At 40.4% G+C, this 17,194-nt stretch overlaps 1 pseudogene; it reads right to left on the bottom strand.

The window, feature by feature from the left end:
- Positions 1–1,573: 1,573 nt before the first annotated feature.
- The window catches only part of LOC118829460, a 40,335-nt pseudogene continuing 24,714 nt past the window's right edge, over positions 1,574–17,194 (bottom strand).

Below are 17,194 nucleotides of genomic sequence, written 5' to 3'. Positions count from 1 at the left end.
TGTGTGTGAAGGAGAGGTAATTCAGAATATAGAATTGTAGAACAATTTACCAATACACATTCTCAATTTTTTTAGTGAAATATTCAGTTCACTTTTCTGGTGAGAGGGAGGGGAATGGGAGAGGCATCAGTAGAAAAGAAAAATCTTGGAAGAGAGGCTGAATGGAGAACAGCAGTGAGTCAGAAACAAGTTCTGTATCCAGTACCAAACCAATCCTTAATAGAGAAGGTAAGTGGTAGGAGTAATTCTTTGTCAGAATTTCATAAGGAATGCATGTCTTCATAGGGCAATGGAACAAAGGATTTTGACATGGAGGTCAGTTTAAGCTGGAACTGGCTTACCCCTATATCAAGATTCTGAAAGGATGAAATGGAGTCAAGAGATGGAGTGAGGAACTGGGAAAACAGGGAGGCATGGAAATGAAGGAAAAAGTGGATGCACAAGATTGAGCCTCAGGAAAAGATGGCAGTGTGTTATAATGGATAGAATGTTGGACTTGGAGTCTGAAAAATACAGTTCTGAATTTTGCTTGTAACACTTTAGAGCTGTGTGGCCATAGGCATCTCTCATGATGTCTACGAACTTTATGCAATTCTCTCAGATTTACCTACTGAGTTATAGTTCAGCACTGAACTGCTTTGGGACTTTACCAACAATTTCATAGATCCTTCATGGACTGATGTATTTTGTTGTGTTGTAGAATGGAGGGGATCTTGGGTGTTTAGAACCTAAACACTACAAGATTTTACAGAACGGGATAGTTATGGTTCCATCAATGGGGATTAGTTATCATCCTAGCCAATGGCAGAGAAGTCCATCAATAGTGTGGCTGTCACCAAAGGGTGGTTCTCCTTTGAATACAACCTTTGAAAATGGTCCACTAAAGCATGGATGCATGGATTGACTATCTCCCCTGATCAAAGCATCATAGATGGAGAATCAGGAGGAAAATTTAGGTGCATGGAGTCAAACCCATACACTGTGGAGATGAAGAATCTGATGTGAGAATAAATAGTGAAGTGACTTGTAAAAGGCCACACAAGTTCTTAGCATTACAGTCAAAAATGGTACCTGGTCTTCTGCCCTCAAAGTCAGGACTCCTTCAATATTACCATTTGGCTTCTGAAGTCAGAAATCCTCAAAGTATGGAAGTGCAGATGGAATGACTAGCAAAATAACCACATTTCTTGTACCCCAAATTCACAAAGAAGAGCTACACAATGTAAAATAATTTCATAGGGGAGGATATTTGAAAATTGCAAACTCATATGGGCTTTTGGGGGGAAAATATTTTAGAGATCTTCCTCCAGACCCTAAAACTAGAATTGAAGGTGTGAATTAGAGCATGGCTGGAGATATTGGTGACAAAGTTGTGCATGAACCTTTATAAGGCAGCCCCTATTGCAAAATGGCATGCAAGAAACTCTGTCTTATCTCTGCAAATTAAGACCCATTTTAATCAGTAGTTGGGAATTGTTTTCCCTGCAGAGGATTCCAGTCAAAAACATGGGATTATTGAGTACAGAAGATGAAATCAGTTGGCTAATTTACCAAATTATCTTTGTCTTATTTCTTAGCGAGGAAGAAAGCACATTAGATGATTTTCTGAAGCATTGGAGAAACCACTGCGAATATTCTTAACGTTAATTTCATTTGGATCTCCAACTGCTTTGAGAGTGAAATTCTGTAGAATGGTGGTATAGAACAGAAACAACTCCATCCTCGCCATGCCCTCTCCAAGACAAGACCGTTTTCCTGGAAAGAAACAAGATTGTGCTTAGAAATTTTCATGGAATTTCAATGTCAGCCAAAGTGGAACAGACTATTGGAGCAGGACAATAATGGAGAAAGGAGTAAAAAAGAAGGATGTAAATGGGCAGAAATGGGGAGAACCATTATTGTGACTTATATTAGATTCATTAATGTTCACTAGGGGCAAGAAAGAATTCCTTCTTCATATCATTCTGCTAATGGTGAGAAGAATGTGCTGTGGATCTTCCAATAGAGTCAGACTTCCACTAAAATAAGAGGGCAGCTGAGCCAGCCAAGATGCTCAGCTCATCTATTGAAAGGTCTGAGAAGAAGTAAGGCCATGGGACTCCTAGGAAAGACAGTGGATCACATCCCAGATTGGGGTGGTGTGTCCTCAGAAGAACTACCAGGAGGAGGCTCAACCAGAGGAGGGTGGGAGGGAGAAACAGGACTCTTCTGCTAGTGTGATAGGTAGTGATGGGAAGGGTTTCTTTTTACCAACGGAAAAAGGCAAGAAGTGGTCACTTTTCTTGAATTTCCCATTCTGATCCAGGAAGTGCTGGGGGTCAAACTGATCAGGGTTGGGAAACTCTTTGCTGTCATTCAAGACTGGGGAGAGCAGGGGGAAGACTGTTGTGCCCTAGAGGGAAGAAATTCCAAGGGAAAGTCAATTATTATCATGAATATCCTTGGTATACCAGTCCCAATTATCTTCAGTGACTCCCTGTTGACTCTGGTACAAAATGCACACCCCTTTGTGTATGGTATAGACTAAGATGACTAACCATTGAGAATCTACATAGGCTCCCCTCTAGCTTTCCTGGTTTAAGTCCCCATCATGCCTTCCTTAAGGTTCCAGCTAACCTGGTCCACCTGGGGGTCCCCATTCACAAGGCTTCCTCTCTGCTTTTCATGCCTTTATAGTGGCCATGTCCCACACCTGGAAGGCACTCTTTGCTCGTTTCAGGGCTTTGAAATCCTTGGCTTTCTTCAGGGATTGGCTTGGGTACCCCCTACTACAGGAAGCTTTGGGTAAGTTCCTGAGTTCTTTGTGCTCTTTCTCCCTTAAATTCCTTGGTCTATACTCCTTGTCTACACCTGCCGCTTGTGTGACTCTGGGGAGGACATATGCATTGTCCGTGACCCAGGCAATCCTTAAACCTTCTAAAAGCTTTCTCCTAAGGGAGTCTCTTTGAATCAAATTGCAGGTGGATCTAAATGAAAGAAACAACACTTTGAGTGGACATTTCTGCTTCCAAAATGTGCTCTCTCCAAGAGAAGCCAAAGTCCTCAATGGTGAAATACCCTTGTCATTTGCCATTTGTGAACAGCACTTGGGCCAGAAATTTTCACACTGTAGATTTTTACAGATGCCTTAATGATTTGAACTGAAAAGTACACTCAGTGGAGTGTATTAAATGTGCAATTAGTGGAATGCTCCCTTCTTTCTTTAAGGGAGAAAATTTTTACCCAATCATTCCTAGGAAACACCAATCTAATCCAATTTAATTCAGTGAACACTTATTTAATAGCCCCTGGAAAGCAGTATATTGTAGTCTAAAGACCTAGGTTCTAGTCTCACCTCCACCATTTTAATGACCTTGATCAAGTCGTTAGACATGAGACACAGTGTCTCCATCTGCACAATGGGACAGAAAACACTATATAAACAATCCACTTCAATGTCTAGTAAAAGTTAATGACATAAACAAAATTTTCCAATGAGCAATTTCACTCTGTTATTTTCCCTGCACATTTTCATTCCAAAGTATTGCTGTAGTGAATGACAAACAGGGAAAACAAAGTATAAACCTTTCTCTCATTCTTCATTCTGCATCAAATCCAAGTTAGCTCTATATAACAACAGACTGTCTTAAGGAGGAATTCTTATGAAACCATGGCAATGGGGTTCAACTTTCCATGTCTAAAATCAGATCACTTGACCAGATGATATTTAAGATCTCTTTCAACACGAGATCCCATAGTTTCATGACTGCTGACCTGTGGGAGGACATATTGTTGGAACTGGGTGTCACGGGCCACTGCATGGGGCAGGTTGAGAGGTATGAGGTCAATGAATCTTTGCATTTCATGCACCACAGCATCCATATAGGGCATATCTTTTCTGTCCATTATGCAAGGAACTCGATTAGGTTCAATCACATGATCAATTTCCTCATGAACTTTTGCTGCAGGGACAAAAACAGGAATAAGCATTGCACTTCCCAGTCTCCTGGGAATGCCACCAGAGCCTGTGTGAAGAATGTGCCTGAGTATATGCCCTAGGATGATTCTTACATGGTCTCAGTTTCCTCCTTCTACTCTGTTAAGGAAGCAAGGGCTTTTGCAGCAGCAATGGGATGATTTTCTATGGCTTGGTGGATAGGCATCAAGAATTGATGTGTTTTTATTCCACTTTCGACACTGTCTGTATAAATTCGGCAAGTCATGAAACCTACATGAGCTTCATTTTCCTCATCTGAAAAATGGGGATCATAAATTATCTGTCTTCTAAGGCTCCCTACATCTCTAAATCTAGTATCCTATGGTTTGTAAAATGGATACAATAATTTCCTCTTTCTTGTATGGCCTCAAATGAAGTTACATATGTCAAGGGATTTGAAAACCTTACATCTTTTAAATTGATGCCATCCATTTTTGTCAAGGAAAGTAGTTGTCTTCTTTTGAATTTGGCGGTGCTGGTGATGGTATTATCATGTTGATTTAAACCATTCACAAGGTATGTATCTCAGCTTCTGTCTGAGTATCCTAAAATGCACAGGCATAGGATTTCAGCACTACAAATAGCATGTATTCACCTATGGCTATCGGTAATTGAACAGGAGTCCTGTTTCTACTGGAATGAGCAAATGATCATCCAGCCTGTGCTAGAGAACCTCCAGGAAGTGACAGCCCCTGACCTCTAGGGCATCTGGATGGGCTTTGAGAGAACATTAATAGTTGGCAAGTCTTTCTTTACATGAAGTCTCCATTTGTCAATTTTCAACTTCTATCCATGTTTCCTAGATCTGACTCTTTGGATCCAGAAGAACCAGCCCTGCCAGAATGAAAACCATTTCAGGAAAAGCAATGTTTCATTTGAGTCTTTGCATCTTAAGCACAGAGTTGAGTATGCACAATGGGAGATTTATACGTGTTTGCTAAAATGAATTGAATTCCCCGTGACAGATCTTCACATACTTAAGTAACAAGAAATTCTTCTTCAAGTGTCCTATTTTCTTAAATAGACTACTGTCTGGCCTGTTGCTGATCTGTGTAGGAGTCATGCAAATCCAAAACTGGGAAAGTGAGAATAGCTCCCAAGCAAGATACATAGCTGGGAAGGCAAGCCTGGTCTGTAAGCATGGCAGTTCTTGTACCTCACCTTGGACCTCAGGATGTTTCAGAATGAGCAGCAGGCCATATCTTAGAGTATGACTGGTTGTCTCTGTTCCTGCAGCAAATAAATTTACTCCAGTGATTATTAGATTCTCCAAGTCAAATTCAGACTGGGGATTATCTTTTTTTCCTAAAAGAGATGTACAAAATAAATGAAGTAATGAGAGACAGCAGGGAAAGCGATTAGTGACCATATGGAGTACATCAAGTTCATCCTAGGAACACTCCCCCAAATTCATTTCACTACTGCAAGAGACAAGAACCTTCCCCATGTTCTCACACTTCCACTGCCCAACCATAGGCTTGCCCTTCCCAGGCAGCCTTCTTCCCTTCAAACAATATTGCATAGTGGTAGAGCATTAGACTAAATCACGTAGACCTGCATTTGAATTTAGCCTCTGCTAAGAGGTGTGTATGTGTTCATGGAAAAATTATTTAATTCCTCTGGGCCCCAGAGTCCTCATATGTAACAGGAGAGAGGTGGAGCCTCTTCAGGTCTCTACTTATTATCAATGATATGCATGGTATGGACAGGACCTGATCAAATAATTCATTTAAAACCTTAATGACCTGGGAAGTGACCCCTTATACTCACATTTTCACCCCAAATCACGATAGCATTTTGTAAAACAACATTGTGAAGAAGGGATTTCAGATTATCAGAATGGGAAACTCAGAGAAATTTTTTGCAGCGAGGAATGCAGAATTTCAAATTTTACAGGGAAAATGAACTTCAACCAGCCAAGCTGTGACTGATCAGAAGTTTCCTTTGCAAATTCTCCCTTAAGTGGTCATCCAGCCTCAGCTTGTAGACTTCCACATATGGAGAACTTGATACTTAATGAAGAATTGCATTCCAGTCTTGGTCATCAGCCCCCTCATGTGGAAATGAAATGTATCTCTGTAATTTCAAAACAGTGTTATAAGTTGTCTCATGGGAGAGAAGAAGCAAAAGCATTCTAACCCATTTCTGTCACAGCCCTTAAAGTTAGGTGGCTGCTGAGCTCCATTACCACTCACAAATTCTGTGAAATTCTCTGAAATGTGCAAGCTCCTAGGATTTAGAGCTTGGAAGAACCTTAGAGATCACTTGGTCCAACACACACATTTTCCATAAAAGGCAATTGTGGTCTTGAGAGGTGAAATGATTTTTTTTCAAGGGCCCAAATGGAAAAATGGAAAAGGGTGGATAGTGGAATCATTTTACATGAAACAAAAGATGAAGCTGTCTATGGTTTAGAAAAAGGCTAAGACAAAGTTTGGGTAGAAGCTCATTTTCTACTCAAATCAGCTGGCAGTGAAACTCATGGAGACGGAAAATGAGCCAAATAATCTAGACCGGGACATAAAACAATGAATACAGACTATATAATTAAGAAGAGCTACTCTGATAAAGGAGTAAACCAAGCAGTTAGAATTATAGGACTCTCAGAAACAAAGGAACAACACAGTAGAGGCAGCTGGATTGCACAATGGACAGAGTGCTGGACTTGGAGTCAATTCCACCTTCAAACCATTCTATATTTATGAGCCTGAGCAAGTCATTTCACTTCTGTCAGCCTCCATTTCTTCATCTCTGAAATGGGGATAATAATATCATCTACCTCCTATGCTGAACAAGTGAAAAAATATTTGTAAAGTGCTTTGAAATTTTTGGAGCATGCTATAAATGCTAAAGATATGATTAGCAAAGTGTTTCACGAAGAGAAAAGAATTAAAAGAAGAAATAAGGATGAAGAGGGGGCCAAAATAACAGGTCTCAAAAATGAAGCACTGAATAGACAATTTGGAACATATGATTAATATTGTGTCTAAAGCTATGTAGATTCCTTTAAGGTGAACTAGCAGATTTGGTACTAGAAAAAAAGGAGAAATTTTGACTCAAAATGTAGACACAAGAACATTGGAAAACACTGGCTCTCTAGAAACCAAAATAATCTTGATGAAAGGACAAGAAATAATTTAAGGATCTTCTCCATCTTAGAAATATAGAATTAACTTGAAATTCTGAATATAATACTTTAGTAATGAAAAATGCACAATTGCTAAAAACAGAGGACAAAATGAATATTCATTGAATTCAGAGGCTATCCAGTAGAGAGAAGCATCAAGTTTAACACATCAGAATTGTAGTGATCAAACATTAGATTTTTCAATGCTTAAGTATTTGGGGGAATTAAAAGAAAGTCCTTCACCCATCAAGGAAAATAAATTTGAATAGTTTAAGACCACTCCTCCTCCCTGAGAAATCAAGTAAGAGATGGGAAAACAACACTAATAAAACAAAAAGAGATTGTGTTCCAGAACAAAAACTCTTCCTACAAATATGAGCTTAATCATGCGTGCAATAAAGTTGACTTACCACCATCAACATTGTAAAATGAACAATTTTGAAAGATTAATAAACTGATATCAATTCAAATGTCAATAGTTAGTGCTTAGGATCAGTGATGAAGACTGCTAGCTGCCTTCTAAGAGAGAGTTATTGTACTAGTATGCAGAATGAGACACATCTTTTTGGACATGCCAGTATGGGAATTTATTTTTCTTGATTATGCATAAGTTTTAACAAAGGTTTTGTTTATCTTTTCTTCATTAAGTGGCAGGAAAAATATACGATAAAAGAAAAATGGGTGGATATCAGGCATTTTCTAATAACAATCTCAGAAAGAGTCAGGTAATTGACTTGGAAAAGTTCATACCAGACAATTAAGGTAAATACATTAATGAGAAAATATTAAGCAATGTAATCAATACTCTTAGGCTTTGTGTCCATTAAACATTATTTTTTTAAAAAAACTTCCATTGGTTCAGAGCCACTGAAATAAAGGCAATAATATAGAGAGGTAAAAGGAACAAGGTGGCAATATTTCTAGGAAAGAGGTTAAAGGAGTCTTGGTATCAACCTGGAAGAGAGTTTCTAGCGAACATTTCAATGATCTATGTTTAATTCTTTGCTGTTTAACATTTTTATTCAGGTATTACATAACTAAATCAACAAATAGGTAAGAAATATCTCTTTTGTGCCAGGCAGAGTGCCAGGAGGTGAGGATATAAAAACTAATTAAAATAAAGCAGTCTGTAACATGTAGGAGTTTACATTCTACTGAAGGAATACAACATATTTAAAGAGAAGTACACATGGGGTTGGTACAAAATACATACACAGACCATTCTGGGTGCACCAGTAACAACAGGAAGAATAAGGGAAGGCTGCTTGAAAGAGGTAGCAGCTCCATGTGGAAAGACATTAAGTCTGCTAAGAGTTGAGGAAAGTGAGTAAGGGCAGGACAGACATAGCAGCCAGACTGTGTAAAGGCAAAGAGGCAAAAGAGGGGATAATATATACAGAGAACAACAAGGAGGCTGCTTTTCCTGGGAGTATATAGGGTGTGATGGGGTAAATGCATAACTAGCCTAGAAAAAGAGGCTCAAGCCATATTGGGAAGGCAGTTAAAAACCAAACAGATGAATTTATGTTGTGTCTTAGAAGCCCTGAAGCCTAAAAATCATGGGAATGACCCAAAGAGTCTTTCACTTTATGCATGTTAATTTTGCAGATTTGTGAAGAATGGGTTGGGAGTCTGGATAAGAGAGAATGGTCATTGTCTGGATAAGAGACAATGTTGAACTGGTTGTAGTTGGTTGTAGTATGTATGTTGTAGTTGTAGTATGAATACAGAAAAAAAGGTAAGGATTACTGCCATGATAGGGTTGGGGTGGAGGGGAAGAAGATATTTACTTTCTATTCTTCCTTCCTACACCCTGCTCCCCCATTGTTGGGAGTTATTTGGAAAGTTCAGATCCAATGGGGAAGAAGATTGCCTGTTCAGCACACCCAAAAGGATTGTTCTTTGTACAGGAAGTTTAATTCATTGGGCTAGACTATGAAAGAATGAAGGAAAGAAGCATTTATCAAGCATCTACTGTGTGCCAGGCCCTGTGTGGAGCTGAGAACCTTACAAATATTATCTCATTTGGTATTTACAATGACCCTAGGAGGTATATGATGTCATCATCTCCATTTTATATTTGAAGAAATAGAGGAAGACAGATGTTATGTGACTTGCCTGGGGTTGTACTACTGTAAAGAGTCTGCATCCAGATTTGAACAAAAGTCTTTCTGATTTCAGACTCAGTACTGTATACCTACCACAACCTAACTTCCTCTAATCCATCTGAGTGGAACTATGCAGCACGGAAAGACAGTTAAGAATTAATTAGAATGTGGAACTGATGTCCTGATGGCAACTCTGAGTAAAATTTCATTGTCAGGGAAGAGCATGCTATACTAAAAGTATTTGTTTGTTTTCCAAATTGGGTTGTGGGTTTCTTGGAGGCTTTTGAATCTTTTTGATGTTTTGTGTAGCAAAACAAAGGCCGCCCTCTTCCTGATATTAATTAATATTGAGTGGTTTTATGGAAGCTAGTTATAGCTAGCATTTATAATAATAGCTAGCATTTATATAATGCTTTAAGGTTTGTTGTCTGTTGTTATTCAGTGATTTCAGTCATGTCTGATCCTTCCTGAACCCATCGTTTTTGTTTGTTTGTTTTTTTGCAGATACTGGACTGATTGGCCTTTCCTTCTCCAGTGGATCCATTTTCAGGAAATCAGAGGTTAAGTAACTGATCTGTAGTCACATGGGTAGGAATCGTCTGAGGCTGGATTTGAACTCAAACCTTCCTGACACCAGGCCAGACGATTAATCCAGTGAGCTATCTGCTACTTTTATTTTAAAGTTAACAGCAGGCTTTGCAAACATCATTTTGTCATCATAATTACCCTGGGAGATAAATGTTTTTGTCCCCATTTTATATATGAGGAACCTAAGGCAAACAGTGGTGATATGATGTGCCCAAAAAGTGTATGAAGTTGGCTTTGAACTCAAGCTTTCCTGACTCCAAGTCCTGCTCTGCACCCCAATTCTCCTTGTTTAGAGCTTATTGTGTATGTATTAGTTGGCATATTGTCTCCCCCATGAGACTGTAAGTTCTCTTTTGCCTCTTTTAAGTCTTTAGTACTTAGTAAAGGACGTGGCACATAGTAGGCACTTAGTAATGGTTCTTTATTGATTCTTATTGCCTTTCTCCAATACAATATCCTCCCCCAAACAGGAAAGCCCAGATCAGCAGCTCAGCACCCAGCAAAGCAGAAGCCTTCCCATCCCCTTTCCCTTACCAACTTCAGAGAAGGGACAGGCTCATATCAAAGCCCAGTTAGTAGAAAGTCAATGCCATCTTTAGGGAACACTGATACCTTGAGACTCTCTGAGGTCCCTTCCTGTGCTTTGAAGAGAGTTACCTGTAAGAGTTCCTGAAATATCAACCTTGCTCAAAGAGCAAAGTACTACCCCCATGCATCCTACCTGCTGCATTTTGGATAGGTAGCAGTCAATGTAGTCTTGAGGGTTGCTGGGGTCCAGTATCTCATGATGCTCCTTCACTCTCTCCAAAATTAAATGTTTTGTTTCCTCTATATTTCTAGAAAGTCTTTTATGCTGTCCAAAGAGGTACACTCTGAATGCTGGTAAACTGTTGTAGAGCTACACCCCCCAAACCCAAACACATGTGAGTTTACTGTCATAAAGAGACAATTTTTATCTCTGCTTATAAAATATTGTGTTCTCTTCAAAGGCACTGCATTTCTTTATAAGATCTGTTAAATTTTTTCTTAACAAAAATTGTTTTTCTCTCTCATCTTCAGTACAAGTTGGGGGAAAAAAAGAAAAACAAGAGCCTCGAAACATATGTACATAGTCAAGCAGCACAAATCTCCACGTTGGCAATAGCCAGAAATGTGTGTCACATTTTATATCTTGAGTCCATCTGCTCTCTCTCAAAAGGAGGGCAGCAGGTTTCATTGCTATTCCATTGCAATCATGGTGGGTCTTCACATTGATCAGAGTATTTGAGCCTTGGGTGGTATTTGTCTTTCCATTTTTTTTTGGAGGGAGTGTTATACTACAAATTGGTTCTTCTCATTTTACTTGTCATCTATTCATAAAGTCTTTCCTGGTGTAAAGCTGTCCTTTTCATCGTTTCTCAAAACATAATAGAATTTGATTACATTCACACACCATAATTTGTTCAGCTATCCCCCTATTGGTGAGCAGCCCTGTAGTTTCCAGTACTTTGCAGTCCCCATAAAAAGTAATTTTTTTACATATGATGTCAATATTGCATATTCTTTTTATTTTGGGGGGTACTAGGCAAATATGGTTATTTCTCGGTCAAAGGACATACATGATATTCTAATTGGGCAGTGATAGACCCAAATTCATTTCTAGATGTCCTGGACAATTCACAGCTACATCAATAGCTTATCAATAAGCTGCTTTTCCAATAGTCCAATCAATATATGATATTTATCTTTTCAAAAAGATATTTTGAAACATCTAGAAGGAAAAATCCAGACTCCAATTTTTAAGAAACCAATTTAGGGCCAATTTTGATTATCTTTTTCTTTTAAAATATTTAGTTTTCAGCATTGATTTTCACAATAGTTTGAATTACAAATTTTCTCCCCATTTCTACCCTCCCCCCCACTCCAAGATGGCTTATATTCTGGTTGCCCTGTTCCCCAGTCATCCCTCCCTTCTGACACCCCACTCCCCTCCCATCCACTTTTCCCTTCCCTTCTTGTAGGGCAAGATAAATTTCTACACCCCATTGCCTGTGTATCTTATTTTCTAGTTGCATGCAAAAACATTTTTTGTTGCTTTTGAACATCTGTTTTTAAAACTTTGAGTTCCAAATTCTCTCCCCTCTTCCCTTCCCACCCACCCTCCCTAAGAAGTCAAGCAATTCCACATAGGCCACATGTGTATCATTATGTATAACCCTTCCACAATACTCAGGTTGTGAAAGACTCACTATATTTTCCTCCTTCCTGACCTATTCTCCTTTATTGAATTTTCTCCCTTGACCCTTGGAAAGTGTTTCTTTTTGATTACCTCCACCCCCATCTGCCCTCCCATCTATCATCCCCACTTTTTATCTTCTTCCTCCTTTTTTCCTGTGGGGTAAGATTCCCAATTGAGTATGTATGGTATTCCCTCCTCAGGTCAAATATGATAAGAGCAAGATTTACTCATTGCCCCTCATCTGCCTTCTCTTCTCTTCCTACAAAACTGCTTTTTCTTGCCACTTTTAAGCAAGATAATTGACCCCATTCTATCTCTCCTTATCTCCCCTTCTCAATATATTCCTCTCTGATCGCTTAATTTCGTTTTATTTCTTTTAGATATCTTCCCTTCATCTTCAACTCACCCTGTGCCTGCTCTCTCTCTCTCTCTCTCTCTCTCTCTCTATCTCTCTCTCTTTCCATATATATATATATATACACACACACACACATATATATGATATATATACACATATATATGATATATATATACATACATATATACATACACACTCACATATACATATATATACATAAACATAGATATAGATATATATGCATATTCCCTTCAGCTACCCTAATACTGAGGTCTCATGAATCATACACATCATCTTTCAATGTAGGAATGTAAACAAAACAGTTAAACTTTAGTAAGTCCCTTGCAATTTCTTTTTCTTGTTCTTTTTTCTTGATTACCTTTTCATGCTTCTCTTGATTCTTGTGTTTGAAAGTCAAATTTTCTATTCAGCTCTGGTCTTTTCACTGAGAAAGCTTGAAAGTCCTCTATTTTATTGAAAATCCGTATTTTGCCTTGGAGCATCATACTCAGTTTTGCTGGGTAGGTGATTCTTGGTTTTAATCCTAGCTCCATTGACCTCTGGAATACCGTATTCCAAGCCCTTCGATCTCTTAATGTAGAAGCTGCTAGATCTTCGGTTATTCTGATTGTTTTTTCCACAGTATTCAAATTGTTTCTCTCTGGCTGCTTGCAGTATTTTCTCCTTGATCTGGGAGCTCTGGAATTTGGTGACAACATTCCTAGGAGATTTCTTTTGGGGATCTATTTGAGGATGCGATCAGTGGATTCTTTCAATTTCTATTTTGCCCTGTGGCTCTTGAATATCAGGGCAATTCTCCATGATTATTTCTTGAAAGGTGATATCTAGGCTCTTTTTTTGATCATGGCTTTCAGGTAGTCCAATAATTTTTAAATTATCTCTCCTGGATCTATTTTCCACCTCAGTGGTTTTTCCAATGAAATATTTCACATTGTCTTCCATTTTTTCATTCCTTTGGTTCTTGCCTTGACTCTCGGTGCAAAACAAAAAGGGGGAGTTGTTACGGGCCGAGTTAGAGCCCAGCCCTGCCCTCCTCAGACCTCCATGCCCAGGGCCTGCTGAGATATGGTTGGAGCCAGGAGGAGGGGTCTCGCCTTTGTTGCCTCCCTAGCAATTCCAGGTCTTTGCCCGGACTTGCTTGACCACATGGAACTTCCAGCTCTCTGTCTGGGCTTGCCAGAGCACATGGAACTTCCGGTTCTTTGCCTGGACTGCCTGACTGCAGGGAGCTTCGGGTTAGCGAGGGAAGAGAAGGGGAGGAGAGTAGGCGGAGTCGGGGTGGTCCTAGTACCCAGGTGTCTTGATTTTACCTGTTCTTTCGCCCACGTAACCAAAGAATGTACCTACGTCACTAAAGATATAAAAGTTTGCTGCTATCCTGAATAAATCGGAGTCATTCACCACCTTCGGCTCCTGCCCCATACATTGTCCGAGAGATCAGGCCCTTTGCTAGGCAAAGGCCTGGGTGTGGGGGGCTCACAAACCCCCACGAGTTGGTTGCAAGGCCGGGGACTCAAAACAAAAGATGATATCTAGGCTCTTTTTGATCATGGCTTTCAGGTAGTCCAATAATTTTTAAATTATCTCTCCTGGATCTATTTTCCACCTCAGTGGTTTTTCCAATGAAACATTTCACATTGTCTTCCATTTTTTCATTCCTTTGGTTCTGTTTTATAATATCCTGATTTCTCATCAAGTCACTAGCTGCCACTTGCTCCAATCTCATTTTTAAGGTAATATTTTCTTCAGTGGTCTTTTGAACCTCCTTTTCCATTTGGCTAATTCTGCCTTTCAAGGCATTCTTCTCCTCATTGGCTTTTTGGAGCTCTTTTGCCATTTGAGTTAGTCTATTTTTAAGGTGTTGTTTTCTTCAGTATATTTTTCAGTATTTTTTTGGGGTCTCCTTTAGCAAGTCATTGACTTGTTTTTCATGATTTTCTCGCACCCTTCTCATTTCTCTTCCCAATTTTTCCTCTACTTCTCTAACTTGCTTTTCCAAATCCTTTTTGAGCTCTTCCATGGCCTGAGACCAGTTCATGTTTTTCCTGGAGGCTTTTGTTGTAGGTTCTTTGACTTTGTTGACTTCTTCTGGCTTTATGTTTTGGTCTTCTTTGTCACCAAAGAAAGATTCCAAAGTCTGAGACTGGTCCTGGGCGCGTTTTCGCTGCCTGGCCATATTCCCAGCCAACTAATCTGACCCTTGAGTTTTTCAGTGGGGTATGACTGCTTGTAGAGTTAAGAGAACTATGTTCCAAGCTTGGGGGGATGTGCCAGCTCTGCCACACGAGCACTCCTCCTTCCCCAAGAACCCCCAACCAGAACAGGACATAGATCTTTAGCAGGCTCTTCATTCCTGCTCTGATGCGCCACTTAATTCCTCCCACCAGGTTGGCCTGGGGCCGGAAGCAGCTGCATCTGTAGTTCTGTAGCTGCCCCACCTCCACTGCCCCAGGGGCAGTGGCCAAACTTCGAACTCCTCTTTTCACTCTGTCCCCAGCAGCTTTCCCACTTACCTTCTCTGTTGTGTTTGGTGTTTGTGGGCTGAGAAGTCTGGTAACTGCTGCAGCTCACTGATTCAGGGTTCTAGGGCCCACTCTGCCCAGCTTCTGGTCTGGTTGGTCCATGCCACCCACACTGGGCTTGGCTCTGCTCCACTCCGCTCCCAGCTCTGTGCGGGATAGACCTCACCCAGAGACCATCCAGGCTGTCCTGGGCTGGAGCCCTGCTTCCCTCTGCTATTTTGTGGGTTCTGCAGTTCTAGAATTCATTCAGAGCCGTTTTTATAGGTTTTTGGAGGGACTTGGCGGGGAGCTCATGCTAGTCCCTGCTTTCCAGCCGCCATCTTGCTGCTCCACATTTTTAAAAGAGCTAACATTTCATTCTCATCTTTTCTCATGTGACTTTGAATATTTAGATCATGGATCCTTTGGAACTTGTTGTGTCTGGTGTAACATTGTGGATTATTTACACTGTGGAGGAGAGGCATATTGCTATTCAGTTTTCTCACGAATTTTGTACATATGGCATTTTCTGATTATGATAGGGGCTCTTCAAATGGGTCCCTGGAGTTGGTGAATTGAACACTAGGGAAATTAGATTTTGAAAAAGTATCTTCAATTTGCAAACAGTCACTAGTGTTTTCCTGGACATGGGGATGGTCACAGCTATAAAGAGAGATTGCTTCTTAGGGGTATTGGGAGAGGTAACCTTGGAATGACAGACAAGTGGTAACAGTCTTTGCTTTTAGAACACACTGGCTGTAATATCTTCAATGAGATAGTCACAAGCAGAGCAGATATGCTGTAGCTAAGGTGAGCCAGGCAGGGCTTTGTTCCAGTGTTTCAACACTAAGAGGGTGAGAAGAACATTTATATTTTCTCAGCTAGTGGAAACAATGGATCTCAGATCCTAGTCCAGAATTATAAGTGGCTAACTGGCCATCCACCAGCTGGGGTCTTCCTCCTCTCTCTCCCCTAACAAAATGAATCCATCCCATTGGTACTCCTTTCTTAGTTGGTCTTGATCACTAACCCACTCCAGTGGCTTCATTACCAGTTTCCCAGGGTCTCTGTCCCATCAATACATTGCAATGTCCTGATCAACTCAAAGTGCTTTTGAAGTCGCTTAGTGCTTCTGTTCCTGATGTCAGAATTGCTTATTATGTGTTGTGAGTCCCTCCGCCTCAACAACCAACTTGTGGGGGTCTATTGTTAGCTCCCCACACCCAGGCCTTTGCCCAGCAAAGGGCCTGATCTCATGGACAATGTATGGGGCAGGAGCCGAAGGTGGTGAATGACTCCGATTTATTCAGGATAGCAGCAAACTTTTATATCTTTAGTGACGTAGGTACATTCTTTGGTTACGTGGGTGAAAGAACAGGTAAAATCAGGACAGCTGGGTACTAGGACAGCCCTGACTCCACCTACTCTCCTCCCCTTCTCTTCCCTTGCTAACCCGAAGCTCCCTGCAGTCAGGCAGTCCAGGCAAAGAACCGGAAGTTCCATGTGCTCTGGCAAGCCCAGACAGAGAGCTGGAAGTTCCATGTGGTCAAGCAAGTCTGGGCAAAGACCTGGAATTGCTAGGGAGGCAACAAAGGCAAGACCCCTCCTCCTGGCTCCATCCATATCTCAGAGCCCTGAGTTTATCTCAGCAGGCCCTGGGCATGGAGGTCCAAGGAGGGCTGGGCTCGGCTCTAACTCGGCCCATAACAACTCCCCCTTTTTGTTTTGCAACGAGAGTCAAGGCATACTGACTCAATGGCTGTATATAGGACTCCAAAAAACATACTCAGCACTAAAGGAGTACAACAACATAGCAAAAAAGGCAAGGCCCCCACAATGGCCACAGTCTCTAAAACATGACTAAGCCAGTTGGGGGTTAAAAAGGTCTTAATATGACTCAGAAAATCGTCTATAACACTGTCAGGTTGTAAGTTCTCATGTACTGCCCCTCCTTCCTCAGTGGCCAATTGTAACACCTGGGTAATTTATGTTATAATGTTCTGATTATGAAATAAGGCTTAAACATAGCATTCATTATCCTAAGGACACAGGATAGACAAAAACTTATTATGACCAAACTAAGAACATAAGGTACCGTAAGGAAAATAGTCAAGGATACATTAGGAAATGGGTAAATGTTTTGAAAATACCAATAATTTTTTGAAACTATCAATAATCAATAATTGTTTTGCTACTTCAATGTTCCACTCAATCAGTATTCCACTGAATGACTTGTACTCCCCTTTTTTTGTTTTTGCAGATACCTCACCACTATAGGTACATCCGAATTTTTTCCT

The sequence above is a fragment of the Trichosurus vulpecula genome, chromosome 8 (genome assembly GCF_011100635.1).
Source record: "Trichosurus vulpecula isolate mTriVul1 chromosome 8, mTriVul1.pri, whole genome shotgun sequence".
Taxonomy (NCBI): Eukaryota; Metazoa; Chordata; class Mammalia; order Diprotodontia; family Phalangeridae; genus Trichosurus; species Trichosurus vulpecula.
This window is presented reverse-complemented; position numbering and strand designations above follow the sequence as displayed.